The sequence below is a fragment of the Punica granatum genome, chromosome 8, assembly GCF_007655135.1.
Source record: "Punica granatum isolate Tunisia-2019 chromosome 8, ASM765513v2, whole genome shotgun sequence".
In the NCBI taxonomy this organism is placed as follows: Eukaryota; Viridiplantae; Streptophyta; class Magnoliopsida; order Myrtales; family Lythraceae; genus Punica; species Punica granatum.
In genome coordinates, this window is record NC_045134.1 from 25,037,187 (window position 1) to 25,050,691 (window position 13,505).

Here is a 13,505-nt window from a genome sequence, read left to right on the forward strand (position 1 = left end):
CGCATTCAGCGCAATCTCCGGAAGCGTCCCACCACTACTCACAGTGGTACCATAACGGACAAAAAACCTTTCGGCGAGCGTGCCCGACATAAAGCAGCATCCTGTCACTATTTGCGACAAAAAAGGTCACTGTAGCTACAATATTTTCCCATTGGAGTCAATAGGAACCCCGCATGTGAGTGCATAGTCCGAAGCTGCACAGCGACAAGGCATCCTCCACTGCCTATAAGAGGACTTTCCTTCCATTATCGAAGGGGGGACTCATCCACCGATAATACTCTTTTCTTCTTTCTCTCTTCTTCTCATATGTAAACATCCGGCTCTCATAACCCGGATCCTCCAACCCCCTTTCTAAGTGTAAGTTCCAGTGTAAGCATGGATTGAGTTCTTTCAGACTCTTTCCTTTTCTTTTCCTTCTTCTCATGTCTTCTTTTGTTTTCTTGAACATCATGTACTCCCTTCAGCCCATCATGGGCTAAGTTCCTGAATAAATCTTCCATGTTGATCTTATATTTATCTTGATCGTCTATGCATATCAGATCCTTGTTCTTCCTGTATTCCATGTTTATCCCCTACGATAGATCTTGGGTCGAAATGGTATCAAAGCCGGATGTTTACATATGAGAATAAGAGAGAAAGAAGAAAAGAGTATTATCGGTGGATGAGTCCCCCCTTCGATAATGGAAGGAGAGTCCTCTTATAGGCAGTGGAGGATGCCTTGTCGCTGTGCAGATTCGGACTGTGCACTCACATGCGGGGTTCCTGTTGACTCCAGTGGGAAAATATTGTAGCTACAGTGACCTTTTTTGTCGCAAATAGTGACAGGATGCTGCTTTATGTCGGGCACGCTCGCCGAAAGGGTTTTTGTCCGTTATGGTACCACTGTGAGTAGTGGTGGGACGCTTCCGGAGATTGAGCTGAATGCGGAGCATAGCCTTTTGAGCCGAAAGGTTTTTTGTCCGGTAATGATCCACGTGTCTGGAACAGAACAGTGGGCGGACGCTCTCGGTTGCTGAGGCTAGTATTTTTGATGAGCAATTCGGGAATCCAATAAATATTCCTCCTCGAATTTGTCAAGAAGTGAATCATGACGGGTGCTGAACCTTGGTTGGATCGGCATATCGATGAGGGATATATGAAGGAAAACCCTTTGGCATTTACCTGAGAACTGGAGAATATGCTCTGGGTATTGACGCCAGTGCCATTCATTTACCTGAACCCAAGCTCGCCATTTGCTAATCTGAGTAATGATTTGTCCATCTGCTGGCCAAAACTTTGCCTCAGGGGTGAGAACACTCCTTGAACTTACCGGAGAGATAGATATATAATGGATAGCAGGTTGAACTTTTATGGGGGAAATCCACTCTGGGGGAGAGGATTCAATGCTGATGAAGAGGCTGGACGATCGGTGCAAGGACTTTTTGATGAGGTCCCAAGCATTGTTCCCAAAAAGGGATTGATACTCTGGCCGATGTTCATCCTCTGGTCTTAAAATTATGGATTTGAGAACTCCGTATTTCAGAAGATCACAAAAATCGAAATGGTGTTTATAAAATTTATCTTTTAAAGGAAAAACATAAAAACTTATCCTGGGGATCGAGAATTCCAGGATATGCCTGCAACCATCCATGAGTAAGATATCAGCTCTTTCAAAAGCATCATCCTCACCGTGTTGGTCACAGGGTTGTGGAAAATCATTTTGAAAATGGTTTTTTCTTTCCCAATTCCAAAACCATCCGTCAATTCCTTTTTGTGTGCACGCACAGAACTGAAGGAGTCTTTTGAAGAAGGAAATCATGGTTGTAGTAAAATCCTGAAGACTTATCTCAGAAATTTTTAAGACAATATCTTCCGGAAGTCTTGAAAGAAACAGGATTTCTCCTGCTTGAGGAAAAATGCCACTGAGAGTTACCTCAATGGGTTTTTTAGAAAACATTTTTTCAGTCATATTTCCGATGGGGGGGGGGAATTTCTGACCGAATTATCGATGGAGTTGATGAGGACATCAAATCCTGCTTGAATTTTTTATTTTCTTTTTCAAGAGCGTCTTTTTCTCTGAGGCAGGACTCAGAAAACTCTAAGACTTCTATTCTTTCCGCACATAGGCTTTCTATTTCTTTTTTAAAGCCTTCATTTTCTTTTTCCAGAATTTCTCTCCTTTTTTCACTCTTTTTTAATTTTTTCTTCAGAGCATGGTTTTCTCTCTGCATTTCTGCAAAGTGCTCTGTGAAATTATCGAACTCAACTAACCTGTTTTGGAGGAAAGCATGAGTCTGAGCTTTTTGGAGGGATAGCTCTTGTTGCAGCGAATCGATTTTCAGGCAAAGTTCCTGCTGCAAGGATGCTTTGCTGTTGCCTTGTTCCTCCATGTGAAGGACCAATGCATTTATGGATTCCTCACCCTTTTGAGGATTCTTTATGGAAGCCCATAAATTATCCAAGATGAGTTGTTGCCTGGGGTCAGGCCGCCAGGCCGTGAGCCTGATGTTTATGTGTTTTGCTCCTGGAAGAGGAGCCTTCGCAAACCTGGTCAAACCAGGGGAGTTCCATGTTCCTGTATTTAGACATGAATAGGGGTTATGGCAAGTTTATGTTTAAATCAACCACCACTGGTTCCTGGTAGAGATAATGGCCAATAACTAGCTCATAATCCTCCCGGGTTTTTAAAGTGGAGTTAATATGTAGAAAACAGGTTTTTTTATTGCAAGGAGGGACTCTCTTGCAATGCCTGTCGAAGTAAGCACACAACACATCAGACACAGGATGATCGATGAGGGCACATATATTATGGATATATGATGTATAAATACGATCCATAGAGTCTGTTTCCCCGTCCTGTATATCATTTTGTATTTTTTCAAGACTGTCGTCTTGCAGCAGTTCAAACAGCCATTGGTGTAACCACTCTTGAGCAGATTCCACGACCATTTCCTGCATAAGATGCATCAGTCTATCTTGTAAACACATTTATCAGAGATGAAATGAAATTTTATTTTGTTTCCAAGCTTATGCGTCTCTATGCCAGATGAGGTGACCAGAAACGGTTTTAAAAGCTGAATGAATGGGGTGCCTAGTATGACCTTATGGTTAAGGTTCCGAACTAGCAAAAATGAAGTTTTGTACCTGACTCTATTCTGCTCAACTTCTACCTTACTCAACTTGTAATGGATGTCGAGTTTGGTACCACTAACCGAAGAAAGTGATTCAGTTGTTTTTTCATAGAATCTGGCAGGAATGATTTGTTCATTAATGCAATTTTCATCTGCACCTGTATCAAACAGAGCAGTTGCATCGATAAATAGATTATGGTTTATGACAAGCGTGATTTTGATCAACCATCTGTTGGGAGAAAGTTCCCCTACCATGGTTGAGGTTTCATGCTGGTCATTTTTTTGTTTGGTCCAGGGCCAGAGTCTCCTATGGGTTTTTGTCCTGTTTCATGAGATCTTGATCAGAGCTAGCTGAGGGTTTTTGTGCCCCAGTGACGAGCTCTTCCAAATGGCTTATTATGGTGGAGTGTTGTTGTTGCTCAAACTTGAGACAAACAATTTCACTCCTGAGATTATCGATTTCCTTTTGGGCATCAAACAAGGTTTTATGAGCCCGTTTCTTGTCGTGCCTTTTAAGGATTTCAGAGAGGTTGTAATTAGGGGTTTTGGTCTCGCCATCGAGATTGCCCTGTTTCAACTTCTCAAGGTATTGCTTTCTTAACAATGGGTTTTGGATTTGATCTGCTATTTCTAACAGAAACTCCTGATCTTTTATTAAGACATTTATCGATTTTTCATCGGATGACCAGTCAAGTTCATCCATTTGCAGACCTTCTTCATCCTCTGTTGAGGATCCTGTGTCAGAGTCAGAAGACTCTATCAACAGGTTACGGATCTAGTTTTTGGTTTCTTCATCAATTTCTAGTTGATGAATCTTTTTGTTGAGGTAGCAGTACCTCTGGGTATGGCCAGTTTTCCCGCACTTGAAACACTTAAAAGAGGAGCTGGACTTTTTCTCACTCTTATCAGTGGTCTGTGGTTTTGAGGGAATTCTAGACTTTTTATGGAAATGTTTGGGCTTATATTTTCTGCTGCAGTCCCCACTGCAGGTTTTGGGTTTTTCGACCTTTTTGTCAACCTGAAAAGAGGGATCGAATTGCTGGCAGAAATTGCCAAGCTCTTTCCTGGTCTGGGCCTTTTCTTTTTTCAATTGTTTTTGAAGTTTGTGCTGAGTACACATTCGGATACCGTCCTTATGGATGAAGCTGATGAGCTCTCCATAACTCAGTTCTTTGTAAGGTATCTGGCCATGATTTATGGATTTGATTTCGTTTCGGACTTGTTCTCCTAACAAGGTTGGCAGACCTGCTAAGAATTTTTCTTTCCAAAACGGCTGGTTACAATCCTCCCTGGACATGACCCTAGTGAGGAAGGTATCTTTGTACTGTCTGAAATCAGACAGTCTTTTGCATTTTAGGTTTGATAGCAAATCTAGGTTTTTGTCTTTGAGGTGAGAAGGATCTCCTACGAAGTGTTGGGAGATGGCAAAGACTAGAGTTGCTACGGCATCAGGGATATCTTCATTGTTAGAATCCCATATGATCTCACCTGCTTCATCAGTCTTGACGCTGGTCAGGATTTCATTTTGTTGAAAGGGCGATAGGTAGTTATCCCACCATCCTTTCAGTTGACCAGTGAACCCTGCTATTAGCATGTGTGCTATGGCTGGGTCAGACAGTCGCGTCTGGGTTTGTAAGCATTTGACACCATTGTCATTTGCTGCAAGACGCTGAGTATGTTGTACTCAGACTGCCCGTCAATGTTCCACTCATATATGGCATTGGCACTATACCTATTCTGGACAATATTGGGTTTTTCTTCCAAAACTAGGTCTGTGCGCTTATGGTAGTGTAGTAGGGTTTTTGGGGTTCCTGCCACACTATTTTGTTCAGTTCTCCAAACTTATCGATGGCGTTGACATTCGAGCCCTGAGACTCTTGTGTCTTGAGTTTTGTTGCTCTTAATGGTGTTCCTGGCTCTATTCCTGAAAGGGGAGTGTCCGGGATGACCATTCTGGGCAAACTCGTGAATGTGGAGTTTTCTTGGAGATTTATGCCTTTTATTTTTCTCTCTAGCTCCTGATTAAACTCTCTTTTACTGGAGATTGGGATCTCATGAGGTTTAAAAGGAGGTTTTCTGAGAGGTTCTATGGGTGAAGGTTTTGATTGGTTTGGACGACTAGAGGTCCCTACCTGATTGGCTGCAGGCTTGGTGACTCCTTGTTCTATCCTATCCAACTGGGAACCTATGGTGGAAAGACACTGGTTTGTGAAGTTGTTTTGTTCAAAGATGTTTTTAATATCTTTGGAGGCCAGTGAATTGTCCACTTTCATTTTAAAGGGGGAGGCTTTGATCTCCGCTTTTTGATGGATTATTTGAAGGGTACCTAAAGGTGGGTGTGTTGACTCAACCGGGTTTGCGTTAGCAAGATCCCACTTTACGGTTTTCTGAGTTACACATACCATTCTTTCTTGTATGAAATGGTTTTCAAACCAATCCCAAAACAGGATATTTGTGGAGTTTTTTAGTACGAAGGCTGTCCAACTAACCCTAATATGAGAATTGGTATATTCTTCAGAGAATGACTCATGGAGCCATCTCCTTTTATCGTTATTATGGGGTGCTAGGAAATCACTCCTAAGCTTATCATAATCTATCTTAAACTCCTCGACTATTGTGTCTACCCTAGGGACAACTGACACAGATAGTGGTATCTGAGAATTCAGATCAGAAATTTTTTGATTAATCCTATCATGAAAAGAATACCTTTTACAGACAGAATTCTTATCGATTTTATGATTGGAATCTACGCATGCATAAGAGGGAAACACCTTGAATAAACCCATATTAAAAAACAATAAATCTTCCAGTCTCTCAAATATTTATCAAGACTTTCTATACTGCATATCAGTTCCTTACCCTTAGGGTATTCCATACCTATCTTAGACGAAAGCTTTACAGATCTATAGAACCAATAGCCTAGTGGTTTGAAGATGTTAAACCGTATCTAATTCTCCTACCCAGCTTCTCTCAAGATCAAGATCTAAGACATACCTGGACGACCGGCAGAAGCCTCACACAGTGTTTCCCTGCAGGTTCTAGCACATACCTTACCCAACTGTTGTACCTGGTTTTAACAATAATAGTAGGCAAACAAGCTCACACAGTAGGACTCTCTATAGATCTTTATCCTACCCCAACTGTTGTCCCTAGACGTTCTGTAATACACAAGGATAACTCTACTCTCGCCGATAACCTCCATCTACTTAGACGGTGTTCATAACTCTACTGGGCCATTGTCCAATTTTTTCCCTGAAACTGCCCTATCCAGTGGGACTTACAAACGGGAACACCTTAGGACTCCCCCCGGGTTCCTATGAACGGTGAATGTGTAGGGTCCATTAGAGCGACTAGATGGACATTAGAGCCTCCTGCATTACTTCTGCCTAGCCTCAGTTCATTGTGGTATTGGATCTAGACTTTTAAAGAGACCTATGCTATGGCTGCCTAATTACTATGTTTACCAGCTTCAGTTCATTGTATAGGATATGCAAGAATACACTATAGGAAGAACACATGATGAGTTACTACCAGCCATGAAGGCGGTCCTAGATGATATGACCTACGAGTTTTACTGGATCTGAGAATCTAAACGGAATATACATCCTATCCCCACCTAGTGCTGATGTGTGCATAAGGCATTTCCATTTTATTGCCTGTTCGTGGCCATGATTGTACATATATTGACTATCGATGTTTCCTATAAGTATCTAGACAAGATCACTTATACAAGCATCGCTATATTGTTCAACATAGTACCCTGGTCTGTTCTCAAATCAAAATGTGATGCACATAAATGTTGCTATGACCGGCCTTATATGTTGAGTTGTTGCCTCTGAGAGTGAAAGTCCCCTCCCTCTTCAAATCATGCTTCGGACAAACTAAATGCATATGCTGAGTTCTTACCTTTGAGACTGAGAATCCTCTACCACTGCCTGGCAAACCTTCTCCATTTCCAGCCCTCCTTGCTCCAAAATTTCTCCCACTTCTTTATCGAGAAGAAGTTTGACTCTCTCCAACCACCCACGGACTTCACCTGTTCTCACCGAGTTCCGATTTTCCTCCCTCTTGACTCGTTCTTTCACTGTTTCAAAAACATCTTGCAGCTCATCCTTCTTCCTGCTAAGAGCCCCGAGAGATCTCTTGAGGATCAGATCATCAGGCTTGGAGGCAACTTTATCCTTATCATGAAAGTTACGGCCTTGAGCCAATACGGTCTCTATATCGGCTACTGCTTGTAACGTGCACTGCAGTTGCTGAAACCGAGACCACAGAGGCTACTCCTCCCAATCATCTGCTTCCCCTCCGCGACAGTCTTTTCAGCTTCTTTCCTGAGGGCTTCCACCCTCTCCAACCAGCCAGCCGCATGGCCCCATACAGATCCACCCTTCTCCTTCTGCCCTCCCCACGAGTCGGTCCACGTCTTCATAGATGTGGTGCAGCTCATCCATCTTGGTCTCGAGAGCAGTGAGATTGTCTCCAAGACTCCGGATGTATCTCCGGTGCTTGGCTGTGTGAACCCAGCATGGGAGGCCTGTACCGATGGCCGTACTTGCAATATCCGCCATTTGGCTCTCAGATTAGACTCTGATCAAGGAGAGAAACGGATTCTAAAAGAGGAGCAAGAAAGACTGAATGGCATGATCTGCGTGTTAATTTGATCTGGTGATGTTACCTTATTTAGTCCAATAATACAAAATGTGGAAAGTGATGGATTGAAGGAGCAATATGTCCAATAGTTGATGTGCAAGTTGTTGTAGTCCTGTGCATACATATATGGGAGTGGACCTTTCGCCATAATTGTAACCCGGCCCTATGCACGTGCTTTTCGAATAGCTGCGAGAAGTGCAAGTTCTTGTAGTCCTGTGCATACCTAGCTGCCGCTGCGTTTGGTGCATTGCTAGATAAGATTACTAGTAATATAGATTACCACCAATTAAATTGCCGGCAATCTTGTTTTCCTTGTTTGGCTCATGGTGGTCGTCCAGAAATTGAAAATTAAAAGTCCATAATACCTTTCTATATTATAATAAAAAATAATTATAAAAAAGGAGAGTAAAATTGGAAACCTTGACCGCGGCATGAACATGCTGCCATTGTTGCCGCCCAGGAAGCTGCTTTGGATTGAATTCCACATAGCTCCAATCAAAGCATATAGGCTTTTAAGGCTTCAAAATGAAGCTTGAAATCTTTGATCCGAAGAATAATAAGGCTCTGAACCGAAGCATGATTCGAAGCACATGGGCAGGGCTTCGATTCATTGCTATGTCGTTTGAGTTGAAGTTCGGAGCTTCAAAATCGAAACAACTGGACTTTAAATCGAAGCCTGGAGTTCTGAAATTGAAGCTTAGATGCTTCAAAAATGGCTGGTATAGCTAATCATTCATGCTTTGCAAGCGTTTCGGTCACGGCAGAGAAGGAGGAGATGACGAGGGCAATTTTGAAAAAATATATATTTTTGAGATTACCAGCGCAGTGGGAATGTACTTAGACACCCCCTCTAGTGGGAATGTACATTACTAGATGAGTGGTAATATGAGTTCCCATGGGCATTCAGATTACCAGTTATTTGGTTTAACCAAATATGGTAATCTGGTGGGCCCTGAGAATTTAAAAAGTAGATAACTGAGAGAGAATTCACTAAGGTTGTCTTATACCAAAAACAATTGTTTCTTAGAATTTCTAGTGGTTCATTCCCTGAGCCGTCTTTATCTTCATTAAAACATCATCAATAGCTGACCAAGTCAGCCTTTTCACTAAAATGGCTAGTACAAAGAGCAACAACTGCCCCTAGACTGCCTCGATGCTCCTTTGAGAGGAGTTATCCGACGGGGTCGACAAATGGAAAACAAATCAAATCCTGTAAGTCAGACCGCACAAGCCGCGGAATGTTCCAGCTGAGCAATAGTTTTGTTCTTTTTCTCTTTTTGGCCGCTTGGTTTTCATTCTGCTTCTCCTTCCTTTAACACCAAGCAGGGCACCCCTGAAAGGGGCCATAGTCCTCTCTACCAACGAAGATATGCCTTGAGGACCTTCACGTTTCTTGCTTGCCAAACAAAATACAAATAGGCATTCCATTTTGATTCGAAAATCCAGCTCGGTGAGGCTTCCCTGTCCATTTCGATTCGAAAGTTGCTGGCTTTCACATTGGAGCTTTCGTGATTTGGTTAATGAAGCATGGGAGCAAGCGCAGAATAATTTTTGGGAATATATACGCGAGAAAGAAATGTTGCTTGGCTCGGCTTGGTGGGATCCAGAAATGCATTCTTGGTAAAAGCTGGAAAGGGAGTTAAGGGCTGAATACTCAGCTCTTTTGACCGAAGAAGCAGAATTGTGGGCTTTGAAATCCCGTACGAATTAGATCACGGAGGGAGACGGTAATACGAGATTCTTCCATGTCTCCACCATTGTCAATTGAAGGAGGAACAAAATTTCAACTCTCCATGATCTGCTTCCCATCTGCTAGAATCTTGTCGGCTTCCTCCCTGAGGGTTTTCACCCTCTCCAACCAGCCGGAGGCACCGCACTTTCGGATCCATCCTTCTCCTTCAGCTGTCTCAGCTAGTCGGTTAACGTCATTGTAGACACGACCCAGTTCATCCGTCTTGGTCTCAAGGGCGGTCAAATTGTCTCCAAGACTCCATTTAACGTCCCGAGAAGTTTTTCCAATATACATATTTATAGAATTCATTTATTATTTATTAAATTGAAAATTTTATATACGTGAATACACATATATGTGTGGGCCGTTTAATTTGATTTTGTCACAACCTCATATTCCTTATCATTATCAATTTTAATGAAATTAATAATTTATGAATATGTACTTACTTGCTAGATAAGCTTTAATCTAGTTTTCCATGTGTTAAATTCTCCTTCACCCTTGCCTTGCCACACGTCCAACTCAATTCCATCTTGATCCATTTCCTTTTTCCACCGCCTTACTCTCCTCTTTAAATGGCCTCATGTACTCTTCTTTGTCATTTAAAATTTTCACGGCCAAGACATACAGAGAGAGGAAGGGTGAGTTTACTGTGAAATTGGAGGGGACGAGAGGAAGGACAAAAATATGAGAATAAAATTCTAGAAAATAGAAAACGTTCGGTTTTTGACGTTTGAATTTTGGGAACTTGTCAAGGTGAGTAACCTATTCTTAAACTAGTACTTTTATTATCATTATGTCGGTATTTTTAAAACTGTATTGTCATGGTCATATCAATGTCACGGATCATGCATGTATTTTTATATAATCGATTATGATATTTGGAAATGAAAAGTGAGGTATTGAGTTGTGTGTATGAGATTGATAGGAGTCGGTGGGTCCTGTGGCGTCCTGAGCCAATCATAAGCTGAGCAGTAGGAAATGGCTGCCTGGAGCAGAGAGGCTGCTAGTGTGGAGCCATCATTGTGATCGGAAGTTGAAAATGGGCACATGGACAATTTGAGTTCTAGAGGTCTCGACATTATTTTTATGATATTACTGAACCCATGCTATGATCTGACTAGTTTAGGTTGTGGTTACTCACTGGGCATCAAGCTCATCCCCAAATATATTATCAGTGTTTTACAGGTCTAACGGCGGTGGATCGTGGCATTTTATCAGGATTTTTACTTGTCCAATCGAATTTGTAATTTTCTGAGTATTCCTAATTTGTACGAAAATACATCTGTATTTATCTAATTCATCGCGTAAAATCTTTGCAGATTTTACACTCCGGATGTACTTCCAGTATTTGGCCCTGCGATCCCAGCATATGGTAGCATCGGCATGTGGTGATCTGGCTTTGCACTTCTTACGGTGAATAGGATATAAGCCTAATAGTAACTAGTTGTCGACCGCCCAGGTGGGGACCGTGATTAATTAAATCAATACGCTTTGCATTTAATCTGTACTACTTCAAAAAGAAGAGGCAAACTTTTTGGTCTAACATTTGTTTTCCAAAAAAGCCCATAATGCATGAAGTTTAATTAAACTGAGCCGTTGGATTAGAGGATTAAATGGTAAATTCAATTGACTTCCACTCATCTTCTTCCTTCCCTCTTGCCATCTTTCTCCCCTCTTTCCATGAGACTTCAACTGTCTTGGCCCAAGTTCTCCCTTTTAATTTTTATTTTTCTAATATCTTTTTTTTTCATTTTTGGGTAAAAATGAATTAATATGATTTTACATATAACACAATAGAACAGAATATTAAGTTAGGAACGAGGACTGTACGTAATGTAATTAATTATATATATTTTTAATAGATTTTTTTAAAAAGGTAACAATAGAAAATAATATTTAATTTTAAAAATTTTACACATAGATAGTTCATTTTTTATTTTAAAATTCCGCACGTAGAGCGGGTTCTTTTTGTAGTTTTTCTTAAACCAAATATATAAAATTCTGCAATTTGATGGAGGTTTCGGTGGCATTGTGTCCTACATTGCATATTCACACGGGAGTGGTTAGCTTGATTCCATCATGCTTTTTTCTCAGGCATTGTTTCTAATGAAAATGCAGTTTTGATACAAACTGCAATTTAGCAAACGAACATGTGCTCAAAAATTTATGCAACCACAACCAACTAGTTTAGAGCATTTGACTAGCTACTTACGCTGCGCAAGGAGTTAGTTAATTGGACAAATAGCCCAAATGTGTGAGCAAGGTAGGAAGCTGAAAATGAATTGAATGAAAATATGCGAGCAAATATGTCAACCATAGAAAATAATAATTTCTCCAAGCAAAAAATCTTAATAAAGTAAACGAAAAAAAAAACCTGAATCTTTTTGAAACAATCAAATTGACATAGATCGGTCGGTGTTGGTAGTGGATGAGCATGCAACACAATATACATATAAAGTCTGCAAGGACACCAACACGTCTTTGCAAACGAAAATATAATGATAAAAGTTTCATGTAAGGCGTCTCTATATATAGCTCCAACATATGATGTAACTTTATATGTGCAATATATATCTTCAACTATATATGTAAATGTTCCTATAATATATCAAACAACTATATATATTATATATAGTTGCCAAATAAAAATTACAATACATATTTCATCGTATCAAAACATATATATATATATATATATTCCTATAATGTAAGATTGTGTGTTATCATTAAATTCTATTATATATTATATATATATATATATAATATATAAGAACGCTGGTTGGAGAGTTTTGTATACTATCAAAAAAATGTTATTAATATGCTGTGGTTGCCATTTTGTTATTTCATTTCTATAAATTAAAAGAAAAATACTTTCACTGCCTTCCTGATAAGACTAATAATGAAATATTCTTTTCTCTTAATAAGAAATATGATAATTTGGCCAGTTATATACTATCAAAAGAATGTCAATATAATAATTTGATTGTGTTTTGTTGTTCCATTGTATCAAAAGCATATATTTATTTCTACAATGTAATTTTGTATGTTATCGAAGCTATCAATACATGGATTCCACTATATATTTCATTGAATATCAAATATTTCACTATATATAATATTTACATAATTAAAACAATGACGTGACTTCGCGAGATGGACTAACGTGCCTTCACAAGAGACTGTAATTTGATGATGTGGCTTCTCAAGTTTCAACTTTGAGAGGTGGTTGAGCCAAAGACGGACGAATCATTTGCTTTTATATATATATTGATAACATATTTAATCTATATATATTTTCATACCATTTAAATAGCATCTATATATGCATATATATGCAAACCACACACACACACATATATATATGCAAACATCACATATAAAGATGGCATATAAAGTCTATAAACGGTGTGTATATATATATATATATATATATATATATGAAAACGTCACATATAAAGATTATATATATAATCTTGCAATGCAAATATGTACATGTAATTCTATTGAGCTATATGCATTAATCTATATATTTTACTGCATAATTTATGATAAAAGAATATAAAAGTTTCGTTAATTCATAAATGACGACGTGACAAAGAGAGAGAGCTCCGTTTTTTTATTTTTGATGTTGACGACGTGAGAATTTGATTCGTACTTTATTTTAATATTTATATAGATTAAGGATTCATTCTTAATTTTCTTTTGTTCACTGTATTCAAGGCTTTGAGCCTTCCTTCTTCTACCGAAAATAATTCCGAAATTTAAATGAGAAAATTGTGGATGGTTAATTAGGTAATTACTCAAAAAAGTATTTAACAATATTGATGATGAAGTGTGCGTAAAGATCGCGAAATCTTAATCTTAAAGATTTGAAGATGCTTTGATTAGCTTAGTTTTTAATTTCATTAATACTTCAAAAATATTAGTTCATTGTCTTGATTTTTTATATTTTATATGGTAGCATGAAATTAAATATTATGTAATAATGCATTATTAAAGTCATAAATAAA

The 13,505-nt window shown here is 39.3% G+C and overlaps 1 long non-coding RNA gene across 1 annotated transcript; it reads left to right on the forward strand.

The window, feature by feature from the left end:
* The first annotated feature begins 10,119 nt into the window (after positions 1-10,119).
* LOC116189151 lies at positions 10,120-11,131 on the forward strand. The gene is made up of 2 exons (XR_004152333.1): positions 10,120-10,248; positions 10,421-11,131. It is a non-coding gene; the product is annotated as an uncharacterized LOC116189151 (long non-coding RNA).
* Positions 11,132-13,505: the final 2,374 nt, after the last annotated feature.